The sequence below is a fragment of the Limulus polyphemus genome, unplaced genomic scaffold (assembly GCF_000517525.1).
Source record: "Limulus polyphemus unplaced genomic scaffold, Limulus_polyphemus-2.1.2 Scaffold1102, whole genome shotgun sequence".
Lineage (NCBI taxonomy): Eukaryota > Metazoa > Arthropoda > Merostomata > Xiphosura > Limulidae > Limulus > Limulus polyphemus.
Window position 1 is genome coordinate 204,808 of NW_013666712.1, and position 13,072 is coordinate 217,879.

General features: G+C 33.1%; 1 protein-coding gene across 2 annotated transcripts in view; it reads left to right on the forward strand.

Annotated features, from left to right (window-relative positions):
- Nucleotides 1-608: 608 nt before the first annotated feature.
- LOC106462143 (potassium voltage-gated channel subfamily B member 1-like) overlaps nt 609-13,072 on the forward strand; it is a 76,785-nt gene continuing 64,321 nt past the window's right edge. Inside the window, exons 1-2 of one of the 2 annotated variants that reach the window (XM_022389311.1) lie at nt 609-620; nt 8,807-8,932. The gene's annotated coding sequence lies outside the window, so the exon portion shown is untranslated. Of the gene's footprint in view, nt 621-8,667; nt 8,933-13,072 lie in introns of those variants that run through there. The other variant, XM_013922037.2, reaches the window with a different exon arrangement.

The window sequence follows — 13,072 nt, forward strand, 5'->3', positions numbered from 1 at the left end:
ATATGGATAAATTAATAATTTCTTAGCAAGACTGAAGAAGTCTGAAAAAATCTCGAGTATGGCTGAGGATTAGGCATCACATTAACAAATTTGTTCCGTTAATAAATCACATTGCGCGAGGTATCACGTTGATTGATTCTGTCAGGTATTTCATAATCAACTATATATTCCTACAACTGTACTGTTCGATGAAGTTTTGCATATCAAACAGCTTATGAAAGAATACACGTACACAGCTTCTCACTTATGAAGCTTATTTTGAATAACTATCACTTTACTTTTTGTTTGTTATAGCAACATATATTTTTGTGCTGGACATGATTGGGTTACGGTATAGGAATTACTGAGAAGCGTATCCTATCACGACCAATAGAAACAACTAGATAACAGAGAACTAAATAAAACAGTTTTCAAATAAAGAACAAGGATATATAAGCAACTATTCAACTTACCTCATACACATTAAAAAAAGGACAAACACATTATCGCGATAAAAATCTTATAATGCCTCTAACATATCGGCGCCAAACAATCATACAACAGGCATATACAGTTCATAGGAAAATCAACAAGCTGTGAATAGCACAGCTTCGTGACTATGACAATAGTAATTTAATGTTGTTATTTTTTATACAATCGTTTGTTTTTCGATATTCACGCAAAACTACTTGAGAGTTATTTATGCTAACTGTCCCTAATTTCGAACTAGTAGACTAGATCACCCACCGCTAACTCTTGTCTGATCGAATAGTGGGACTTGACCGTCCCCCTTAAAACGTACCCATCACTCCAAAATACGGATTTTTGTTTGTTTGTTTTGTGGTAATGGGACGTGAATGGATGATGAACCAACAGATCCACAGCCAGACACGCTAACCACTGGGCAACCGGATTTTTGTTTGTTTTGTGGTAATGGAACGTGAATGGATGATGAGCCAACAGATCCACAGCCAGACACGCTAACCACTGGGCAACGGGATTTTTATTTGTTTGTTTGTTTTGTGGTAATTGTGGATCTGTTGGTTCATCATCCATTCACGTTCCCTGGCAAAAATCCGGTTGCCCAGTGGTTAGCGTGTGTTTGTTTGTTTGTTTTGTGGTAATGGGACGTGAATGGATGATGAACCAAAAGATCCACAGCCAGACACGCTAACCACTGGGAAACCGGATTTTTGTTTGTTTGTTTGTTTTGTGGTAATGGAACGTGAATGGATGATGAACCAACAGATCCACAGCCAGACACGCTAACCACTGGGAAACGCTCGACCCTTAATGTTGTTAACTCTTGTTATTTTGTAATAAACACTATGTGCACTACAATTCAATTTAATTAAAAATACACACAATACATTAAATACAAATAATATATAACACAGAAAAGAAAAGATCCACAATATTTCTCGAATGTGGATTCTCAATAAATGTATTATTAAACCCTAAATAAATCATCAATATTTCCTTTACAAAATTATTTACATTTTGTTAACATTTTATTTCCATTTTGACCTATTTTTTATTTCTATATGGTGTATAAACTTTAAATAATACTTTTTAGTTCTATATTAGCTATCCATTTCTTTAATGCTAACTTAATGTTTTTGTTTTTTATACTTAACAGTGATCTCATTTCCTTTGGAATATTATTATATAATTTTGGTGCTTGATACAAATAACTTTTTTCTAAATATTACTTGTTTACTTTAGGAATTTTCAAGTTCCCATGTACTTCAGCTCTTGTTTCGTATATTGATTTTATTTTTTCCTAATTTTGAATATCTTTACTGAATATATTTAATATCTTATAGATATATAATTTGCACAATGGTAGTACAGTTAAATTTTGAAAACGTAATTTAGTATGGTCATACTGTGATAATGTTAATATGCATCTTAGAATATTCTTTTGTAAATGTATTATAGCTCTTAAATTTGTTAGATAGGTACCTCCCCAAAAGGTAATACCATATTGTATAACTGAATCAAACAAAGCATAATAAACATTTTTCATTTCATTCTAAGATCAATATCTTTTTATATAATAAAATTTTAATGCTGATATCTTTAATTTTTTCTCCATTATGTTTATGTGTTCTTTCCAATTTAATCTATGATTTAACATTACTCCAATATACTTGACACTTTCTGACTTTTGTATAATTCAATTATTATTCATATCATTTTTGATAGAAGAATTTTTGCAAGTACAATTCTCGTAAATTATTGGCTATTTTAGAATTATTCGACTAGATTTTGTTAAAGAAAATCTCATGAAGACCGTTTTATTTACATTTAAACATAATAAAAACCCCTTCTTATGTATTTTAAATGTATCTTATGTTAATTTTTATGAGCTAATTATCAGAATTTCCATTATATATTAATACCGAGTCATCTGCAAAACTTGTTATTTCTCCATTAGACCTACTTTCACAGAAATCATTTAAAAATATCAATGGTCCTAATAATTATCCCTGAGGTACTCCAGCGGTTAAATTCATTTCATCACTTATAACATTATTTATTTTAACTACTTGTTTTCTATTCGATATATATGATTTAAAACAATTTAAAACAACACCTCTTATTCCAATTTTATTAAGCTTTTTTTTTTTACTAAAGTTCTTGCGAAATCGTGTCAAAAGCTTTTGATATATCTAAAAAAAGAGCATATGTTATTTTATCATCATTAATCGATTGATTTAATTTATTAACCACTCTAATAACTGCAACTTCTGTATTCATATTATCACGATATTCAAATTGAAATTTTGAGAAACAATGTCATAAATTTAGAAATTTTACTATTATTTTTTTAACAATCTTCTCAAGAATCTTTTATATAACTGATAACAAAGCCATCAGTCTGTAATTATTTAAATCATCTTTATTTCCTCCTTTTAATTTTGGTATAATGACAAAAAAATTTAATATGTGGGAAAACTCATTTAACTAAATACGTTATTAATGGTGTCAGTTTTTCAATATTATTTGTGATAATTTCTGCTGTAACTTTATCTTTTCCTGCATCTTTTTTTTTAGATGCTGACATTATGTTGAGCAATATTTTGCTCGCACTTGAGCCAGCGTTGGACTTAGAGGGGATGCAACCAGTGGAATTGCGTGGAGCCTCGAGCCCCCAAAAGGGAACCTCAATTTTGAATCATTCAGCATCGCAGTACCACAAGAGAGCCTCAAAAGTTCTAAATCTGGCCCTGACCTGTGCTGTACATTTATATACAGCTCACGTTGTATTATTATGATTATATAATCTACTCGTGTTTGATAGTGCCAACACCTCCGCCATCTATTGACCATATCTCATAAAACAATTGTAGGCGACATGACAAAAAATGGAGATTTGTGAACTTCTTTCGCACAAAAATATTTTCATGTTATTAAATATAAAATATGATTTGATCGTAAACGAGATCTTTCTCAATTACAGAAAAAACTTCCGTTTATATACGCGCACTTTTAATATATAAGTAAAATATCACTTGCTAAAACAGAAAACGAGTCATGGTTTCATATTTGATTAAACGTTCAAACATGCAAATTTAAGTTTGTTAGTCGACAACTCAACATGAGCATTTTAATGTTTCTACAAGTCTTAAAGCCGCTTTATATGAAAACTAGTTGTATATCATTGGTCATCATAACGAGAGTTCGCTATAAACAAAACATAATCTTGTTGGGCCTAGCATGGTCTGGTAGTTAGAGTGTTCGACCCACAATTTGAGGGTCGCGGGATTAAATCCCATCACTGAATATGCTCATCTTTTCAGCCATGGGGGTGTTATTATATGATGGTCAGTCAAATTATCTGTTGGTAAAGGGTAACTCAAGAGTTAGGGGTGGGCGCTATTGACTAGCTGCCTTCCCTCTAGATTATTACTTCAAAATTTGGGACGGCTAACGCAGATAGACCACGAGTAGCTTTGCGTAAAATGCAACAAACAACAAAAAACCATTTTATTGAATATTTTAATTAATATGCCAAGAGCTAAAATCATTTTAACAACGCTAATTTAATAAATGACTTGTAAGTCTAAGCATCCATTTATTCATATTTATTGTTATCGTCAAAACATCCGAACTGATCCGATGAAGTCATAGATAAAAACTATTTTATACAAGGATATAAGTATACAACTTCTCAGTAATTTCAACTTGTTAAGCTTATTTTGAATAACTGTCGTTTTATTTATTGTGTTTTTGCCCCTCTCTTTCCACAAAGATTTTAGTTCAAAATTTTCATTGGGTCTTCTTCACCGGAGTTCTTCATAGTAAATGTATTAGTAATACCACCGTGTAGCTTGTGTCATAAAGGCACCCATTTTCTGTAAAAACAAGGAGTTTAATAAAATTCACCTTCTAATAGGAAAAACAAGGATTCTATGTTTTTATATATATATATAAATAAATATATACGTATATTCCTCAATATCTATTACAAACGTTCTGTTCATTATAAATGTTCCACATATGTACATTATGATATCATTTCATACATATGAACATGGTAAAGTACTATCATGGCATGGCTTGGTGGTTAAGGTGCTCGACTCGCAACTTGCGGGTCGCGGGTTCGAATCCCCATCACCGAACATGCTCACCCTTTCAGCTGTGGTGGCCCTATAATGTGGCGGTCAATATCACTATTCGCTGGTAAAACAGAAGACCAAGAGTTGGCAGTGGGTGGTGTTGATTAGCTGCCTTTCCTCTAGTCTATCAAAATTCCAAATAAACACTACTATCATGGTAAAGTAAAACAGTTTGTGTAAGGTACACACACACACACACACACACTGGTTCCTTAATTCCCACTACAACAACACATCAAAGTAAACGCGCAGGTCTAGTACGTTGGGTACAAAAGCCTTTCTAAAGTGATTAGGTGAATAGCTGCTGAGCAACAAGCGTGTCATTGCATACTTTTAAATATACAACAATAAACACGATGGTACACACGTGGGATAATAGTAAAATTGCAAAGTTCATCAGTTTAACGTTGTTAAACTTCATTTACTATGTACATAGTCTTACACATTAAAATATAATTTTTCTTTTTATTCCTAAGAAGGAACAAAACAACCGGACTTTCCTAGTGGGCTACCTCACATATGCTACCCCCCCCCCATCCGCCTTTTTTTCCCAGATCGTGGAGTTCTTCAACAAAACACTTTTCTCTGCGAAATTCAAAACGCGGATACGTATCCAATGAGGTGTAAACACTGGGCATAGTGGGTTGTGTTTTATATACATGACACGTTGTCCGGACATCTCCGAATACCAGGATCCGGCCGCTTATTCCCTTTGGGTGATATTGTGTTTTGTTAACGTGTATTTGTTGTTGTGTTGTCCGTAGTTGGGACCCGGTATATAAATTACTACACGTGCCTATATGTCACTATCTACAACAAAAACCGAGTCTCTTGAGCGTGATTTATGTAGCATGACAGTTGAATGATAACGTTATTTCAGTATCTACAGAAAATAATGGAAATATTTTCAGCGCGAACATAGTTGGTAAGAAAAAAGCCTGACAGAATCATTCTACACGATGTCTCGCGAATTTAATTTTCTAACAAATAATTTTGGCCATAAACCTTTATCTAACTTTTATAACTATCTACGTTGAATTTTTTTAATCATAAGTATATATATATATAGATAGATATAAGGGCTGTGTGAGTATACATATTTGAAAGTTAACAACATAATTGATTCTATGAAACTAGTTTCGTTATTATTCATTAGTGAAAAGCTTCTCTTTCGATGCTTCATTGTTTGCTGCCATTGAAAATGCACCAACAATGATATGGATACAAGACTTTGTACATGTACAAATAAAATTTACTGTTTTCAGTAAGCACGTTCTGGTAAACGTTAGGACATGTTTTTCGCATGTGTGGTCTATCTCATTTGATTAACATGATGCAATGCTTCTAGTGCTGTTGTCTAGGCTATTTGATTATAATAACATCAGGCCACGCTTTTTGTGATACTGTACCACTTTGTTTGACTAACAAAGATACATTTGGGACTACTGTCTCAATTGTTATATTTTAATAACGTAAAACCGTGTTTCGAATTGCTGTCTGAATTATTTTATTTGATTAAAGTCGAAAACAAACTTTTAAGACTTGTATTTCACACTGCTCTGTCCTAAAAGTTAAATAGTTGATTCGGTATTAACATAAGTAAGAAAAATATTACAGATTTTGTGTAAATATCAATGTAACTTTTACACATGTTGAGTGACCTGGTGCGACGCACAGGAAAGACCACAAATGTATGTTTTTGTGTTGAGAAAGCCAAACATAAAATTGTGAAAATTTTCTAAGCAATTCAAATACGATAATCATTACCCCAATAAACATCTAAACTAATTCTCACGTACTGTCTGAATCACAAGAAATGTGCATCATTAACTTTTGAAAATGTGTGTGTGTGATGTATTCTTACAAATGTTGTAATTCCATTTTGGTGGTTATAGGCAATATCAACTCAGTTCAAGTTTTAACGACTCAGACAAGAAACCCCTGTAAAACTGTTTGTAGTGTAAAGTGACCTTGTGAGACGAGAAAACAAGATTTACGCAGCTCATCAGCTTCATTCTGTTCACATTTCTTCTCATGCTATAGAAACACAGTGAAGCAAAAACACGCATAGCTATAATTTAAGGCTAACTGAAGTCGTTTGAGGTTTTAACATTCCGATTTGGTCACTAATATGTTATGAATTAACAGACGATACCTGTATCGTAATGTTAATTGACACATTTATGGTGCTAATACTTCAGTCGGATCAGTTGTTCTAAAGGCTATAAGAAAATTGTTCATTTGGTTTCGCGTTGTGTTGGTTCTGTCAAGTGACATTTGAATATATTTTAACTATATTTTCAATAATCATCACTGTTTATAACAAAATCACGAAGAGTTCCAAACCCTAATAATAAAAATCACGAAAAAGTCTCCCCAGTAAGATAAAGGCAAGTCTACGGATTTACAATGCTAAAATCCAGAGTTTGATTCTCTGCGGTATATAAATCAAATAGCTTAATGTTACTTTGCTCTAAAACATAGAAATAAACAAAATACACGTTTATAACAAAAACAACGAAGAGTTCCCAATCCTTTAAATAATACAAATTATTGATATCAAAGTAAAGTTTCTGAATTCTGCGAATCTAAATAATCAACATATATTTAGATGAAGCTACAATTCTGAAATAATTTAAAGTTTGAACAGTTTTATTTCTTAAGCTGTTGTATTAAGCTAAATTTGTACTTAACTATTTACAATTTGAAAGATGACCTTTATCAAATGTGACAAAAGATTCGTCGCCTCAAGTAATTTTAATTAGTTGCAGTCTGTTAAACTTCTCTGTTATAAGCCTTCAATATTTCAACAATATAAACTTCTCCTGGTCATCTACCCCGTGAACTTTAACTTTTCGATCAGTTTAAAAACCACTGCTTGAAATTTATCAGTGGTACAAGTTAATATTAACAAACCACAGACTGCTCGATTTAAATATTCTATAAATTATTTTCTCGACGTAATAATAAATTAAAAAATTATTATTTAATATCTGTGTGGCTGGAGCTACTAGAAATATTTTCAGCATCACAATATTTTATTTATTTAGTTCCTTAGGTTACCATCTAGTATAACAACATAATTATGAGAGGTTTAATCTCTTACACCTGAACTAACATCAACTTAGAAATCTACCATAAATACCAGATACAATTTATTCGACGTGTTTAGGTGAAGGTGACTTGATATACCTTCCCAGAAACCGTTTATATATATATGAATGTGAACAAATCTTGGTGAGACAAAATTTAACATGGTCTTAGTTTGTAACTACTTAAATATATTTCACGTTTTATTTTGAAACGTGTGTGAATTACGATTTCAAGTAATTTAGTTTTATACTTTAGATATTATTTTTCAGCTTAAATGTAAGACCGCTTGAACACTAGGATCGGTGATTTTCTCTTATACGAAAGTGAGAAAGCAACAAGAACAACTTATCATATTATGAGACAGCATTGTTCCTTTCAAATAGAAAATAAACATCCTTTCACACTACATTGTTATTTTCAAGTAGAAAACAAAAGTTCTTTCACACTACATTGTTATTTTCAAGTAGAAAATAAACATCCTTTCACACTACATTGTTATTTTCAAGTAGAAAATAAATATCATTTCACACTACATTGTTATTTTCAAGTAGAAAACAAAATTTCTTTCACACTACATTGTTATTTTCAAGTAGAAAATAAACATCATTTGACACTACATTGTTATTTTCAAGTAGAAAACAAAATTTCTTTCACACTACATTGTTATTTTCAAGTAGAAAATAAATATCATTTCACACTACATTGCTCTTTTCAAGTAGAAAACAAACATCTTTTCACACTACATTGTTATTATTAGGTAGAACAGTTTTTTCATGAAACGTCATGGTTAATGAGCAACAGGGCATCAGTCAGTTTGTTTGTACCTTACCTGTTAAGAACTCGAGCAGAATACTACGTTTGTGTAGTTCCGATGTTATGCCGGCTGGTATCTATCTACCTCGCTCGATAAGCGTGACGTCATACTTGAGACCGAACCGGCGCAGTAGGCTATTAGAATAGGAGAGTTTTTGGTACAAAGAGATACGTCTCTGGGTGTCTGACTAGCTGTTGCACTACAAGATCATCTTGCCTTTGGAGTAAGTGTGTATATATACTGATGACTTGAAAGTTGGCCTGATCTCCTTGGATTGTTATCAGAACATAAACAGTGGCTAACTTGTGTCCACTAACTGAACCCCCATAAAGAACCGAGCTATGAATGAACGGCAGAGCGGAAAGACATGGCGAGTTGAGGTCTCTACATTCGACCAATAAGCCCTGCCGATTTGTTTTAGGTGGGTTTACTGTCATTTTGATTTTTTTATATGTTTCTTCATTCAGCTAAAACACTACCAGTTGGCAGACGTAAAGGTTATTAACTGAACTTTTAAAATCTACTTTATTGAGAACAGATCCAGGTAATGTTGGTAACCTTTTTACGTCAAAATGTATTCAGATGCTTGTTATTGTTGAAAGTTCTATTGTCTGTAATTAGGGTCAGACGTAATATTTCTCTGACATACTGGTGTGTTTTTTCATTCGTTCTGTCAGGTTCAGTGCTTTTTTACTATTGCCAGTGTACAAACTTTGTTCTTTATGTTCAGGCTCAGGTGTATTTATTTAGCTGTAGTTGGTGTATCGATACCGTTTTTCTCAACTCAGATTTAGATGTAGCGCTTTTGCATTACACTTATCTTTCTAGTTATGCTCAAATGTAGTGCTTCTTTGGTTTTAATTGATGAAAATGTTCATTTTTTTACCAAGTGATCACGTAGTACTTTTCTTAAACAGTTTTAAATTAACAACTATGTCCTGCACTGAGACACACAAAACGAAAACGAACTAATCAAACACCAAGTAACATCAGAAACAAAAACGTAAGATATATCATGACACTAAAGCAGAAGCATACAACATCACCGATCCAGCAGTTCGATTTCATTAAAATAAAATTCCTACTATTGATCGACTGACCTATATATCCTACTAATTTTTCATACATGTTATTATAGAGCATGCTTCTGAGCCCCACCCAAATCGCATGACATAGTAAACTTCAGAAATAGAACGTAAGGAGAACGTGTTGATAATCAGACGTGATATGGGAGAGAAACCGACTGCGAATAAATGTCATCAGAAGAGATAATATCACTGACAGGCCTATTTACAGCAACATATCTCACGTGTACATAATGGTTTGACTGCTCTCTCTCCATTACATAATTATTAAAACGACCACTTCGGTCGCTTGGGGCAAGCGTATATTTAGATATCTAGGACGTGACACCAACGCATATTCTGCTTTGTTTAAACCTGTTTCTACTATATGTCATTTAAATACGCACAAAATTTATATAATGCAGATGGCAAAGAAAAACAAAGAAAGTAGTATATACATGAGTCAGTCGAAACTTCCACCTTAAGAAAACCATGCCTTTATTTGTTGAAATCCAGACATTAATGACATATGCAGTCCGTCCTTCAGAAAAAGTGTAAGTGTTTGTTGTATATGGCTGACATCCGTACTTCTACTGCTATAAAACATATAGATTTTTGATGGATTACAGAGATGACTGACATCCATACTTATGTTATTAAAAAAAAACATTTTGATGTCTATTGAAGTACAGACATGGCTCAAATACACATTTCTACCATACAAAAAAAACAACAACAACATTCACTGGAGTACAAACATGCTTGACGTCCACAATCCTACTATAAGAAAATTGTAACAGCGTTAGGATATTTTTGGAATACAAATATGGCTGATGTCAACACGTCTACCATGGAAAAACGTGTAGATGTTTTCAGGAGTACAGGTATGGCTGACATACACACTCCTACTACTACAAAAAATGTAAGTGTTTATTGAGTACAGACATAGCTGATATCCACACACCTACAACTCGACAAATGTGTAGATGTTTGCTGGAGTATTGGCATGGTCGAACTTCACATTTCTATCATCGTCAGGATGTTTTTCGAATACAGATATGGCTTATGTCGATTTGCAACTTTCTAAGCTGCAAAGAATTTGAAGGAAGAACAAAGTAGTGTTATAATATTAATAAAAAATTATTTATATTATACGTAACTTCAAAATTAAATTTTCAGTTAATGTTATCAGTACTTAAAATATCGATTAAACTATACTTGGCCGTCATAACTATCATAATGAAGATACATCTTTAAGAAGTATACAACTGTTTGAGGAATTGTTTGGTTACTTCCAGTCCAACGTTTTTAATAAGTATAGCTGGGTTTAATTTCAAAATCTCTTTAGGACAACTTATAATGTGTGATAATTCCACGAATCGATTCATGAAAGCATTTTTGTTAAAGAAAAAATTAACATTTTGTAGTGAAGTCTGGTAGATAAGAAACAATGAAAAGAGAAAACAGAGGGAAAACAAACCAAGCAAATGTCTTCAAATAAAAAAATTCATTTCTGTTGAAACCAACATGACGTTTATTCGCTTTTCATTCCCTCAGTTTTAGATATAAAAATAATTCTTGTGTGAAATCGTGAACAGGCATCCAAAAATAGACATAGAAATTGAGGTGGTATATTTTAAGATTATTGAAAAAGAAAATGAGTTAACATCAAGGAAATGAATCGCTGGTGTAGGACAGGGACCAGTAGAATGTGTCGGTTGCCAGAATTCATGGAGACAGACAGACCTAAACATGTTGTTCGCAAACAATAAGAATTTTTTGAAGATTTTCTCTTCTCGATTAAGAAATTCTAATATAGGCTGAAACGTCCTTCAAAACTATCACAAGATGATTTTCCTCGAATAAACCTGACGTAAAAGCTTTTAATCACAGTTTTATAGATCCCCCCCAAGAAAAATAATCAAATCACGTATTATCATTCTCTTAAAGTGAACTCGCAGAGAAAGAAATCATTATCTTCTTCTTAATCTATTGAACTGTTGCCCAGAACAGTATAAAAAATGTTTTCGAAATGGGAAGTCCTGGTAATTGTCTGTTTTGCTTCTCGAAGACTATCTAGAGACTGCTAGAGCCCCTAATTATGAGCTGATAGACTAGAGACAAGGCACTAGTCAACAGCACTTACCGCCAACGCTTGAGCTTTTCTTGTCTGACCGTATAGTGTGGTTTGACTGTCACCCTTATAATACACACACGGCCCCAAAGTACAGAGAGCTTTTTGTTTCTTTGACAAGGAAACGCAAACGATCGACTCACAGATCCACAGTCTCGCATGCTAACCTTTGACCTACGTTCGGCATATCCTATTACTCGGAGATAAAAAAAATAAAAGACATTTGACAGTAATTTTTTTATCTGAGGTTGAACAGAAATAGCCTGCTAGATATTACAGCACAGTGTACATACCTAATAAAACCTAAATGCTGTGAAGAGAAAATAACAATAACTAAATGCTGTGAAAGCGTAAATCCGCGCGGGTATAAATCTTTTAAAGTCATATTTGAGGGTTTCCTTTTTTCATATTTAAAATTCAAACCTTGAAGCATGGAAAATCCTAAACGTTAGATAGCTTTAAAGGCTATTTTACACATAACTGCGTTTAAAATGCTCTTTTATAAGAAACTTTCCTTGTGCACTTTCAACTAACTGCTTTTTGCACTGCAGTTGAAGTCATTTTCTATAATCTTGAATAATTCTGTTTGGAGCAATGGGAATCCAGGTTACTTAAACTCATTTTATCATGCATTGCTACGTTTTTTTCACCTATCTTGGATACCTGGCTGTTGTTTCGAGTAATTCCATTGTTACTAGCATACGCTGACATTTTTTTTTCATCCATACGAACATGGAGGTAATTAATTCAATCCGAAACACCACACAAGATTTTCACGCTTATCTATCGACCGCTGGTAAACTAAGTGATCAAGAATGTTGGATTCTGTGTCTAGAATAAGAACAAAAACCGCAATCCGAGCCAACCGACATAGCCACTTACCTCTTCCCCAAGTTTCATCGGTGCTACCTTCGGAATCGGTTCTTCCTGGCAGCCCGGTTGGATCGATAGCTTGTCTGGAAGGTATCACAAGTCCTAGGAAGAGTCTGGGCATGGAACCACCTGGCAACAACAACAACAACAAAGAACATCACAACTTTAAAATTACAGATTTTAGTACTGAAAATATTTCTTCTTGGAACTGTTTCCAGATCAAACTCTTATCGAAAATCTGTGTGTTGTACCAAACATTCAAGCAAAAGAGATTTCTACTAATTAACATGTGTAAAATTAGCTGTATTAATAGAAAGAAGGACTGTAAAATTCAAGGAATATATTCTATGTAAATAAATCTTAGCATGTAGTAATCTTGTACATTATTACTTAATAAGCCAAATTAGTTAGTGCCGGTAAGCCTAACATCGTGCTGTAGCATATACGCATATTGCTGCTTAAATTTCGTATCGATCCTCTCTTTCCAGTT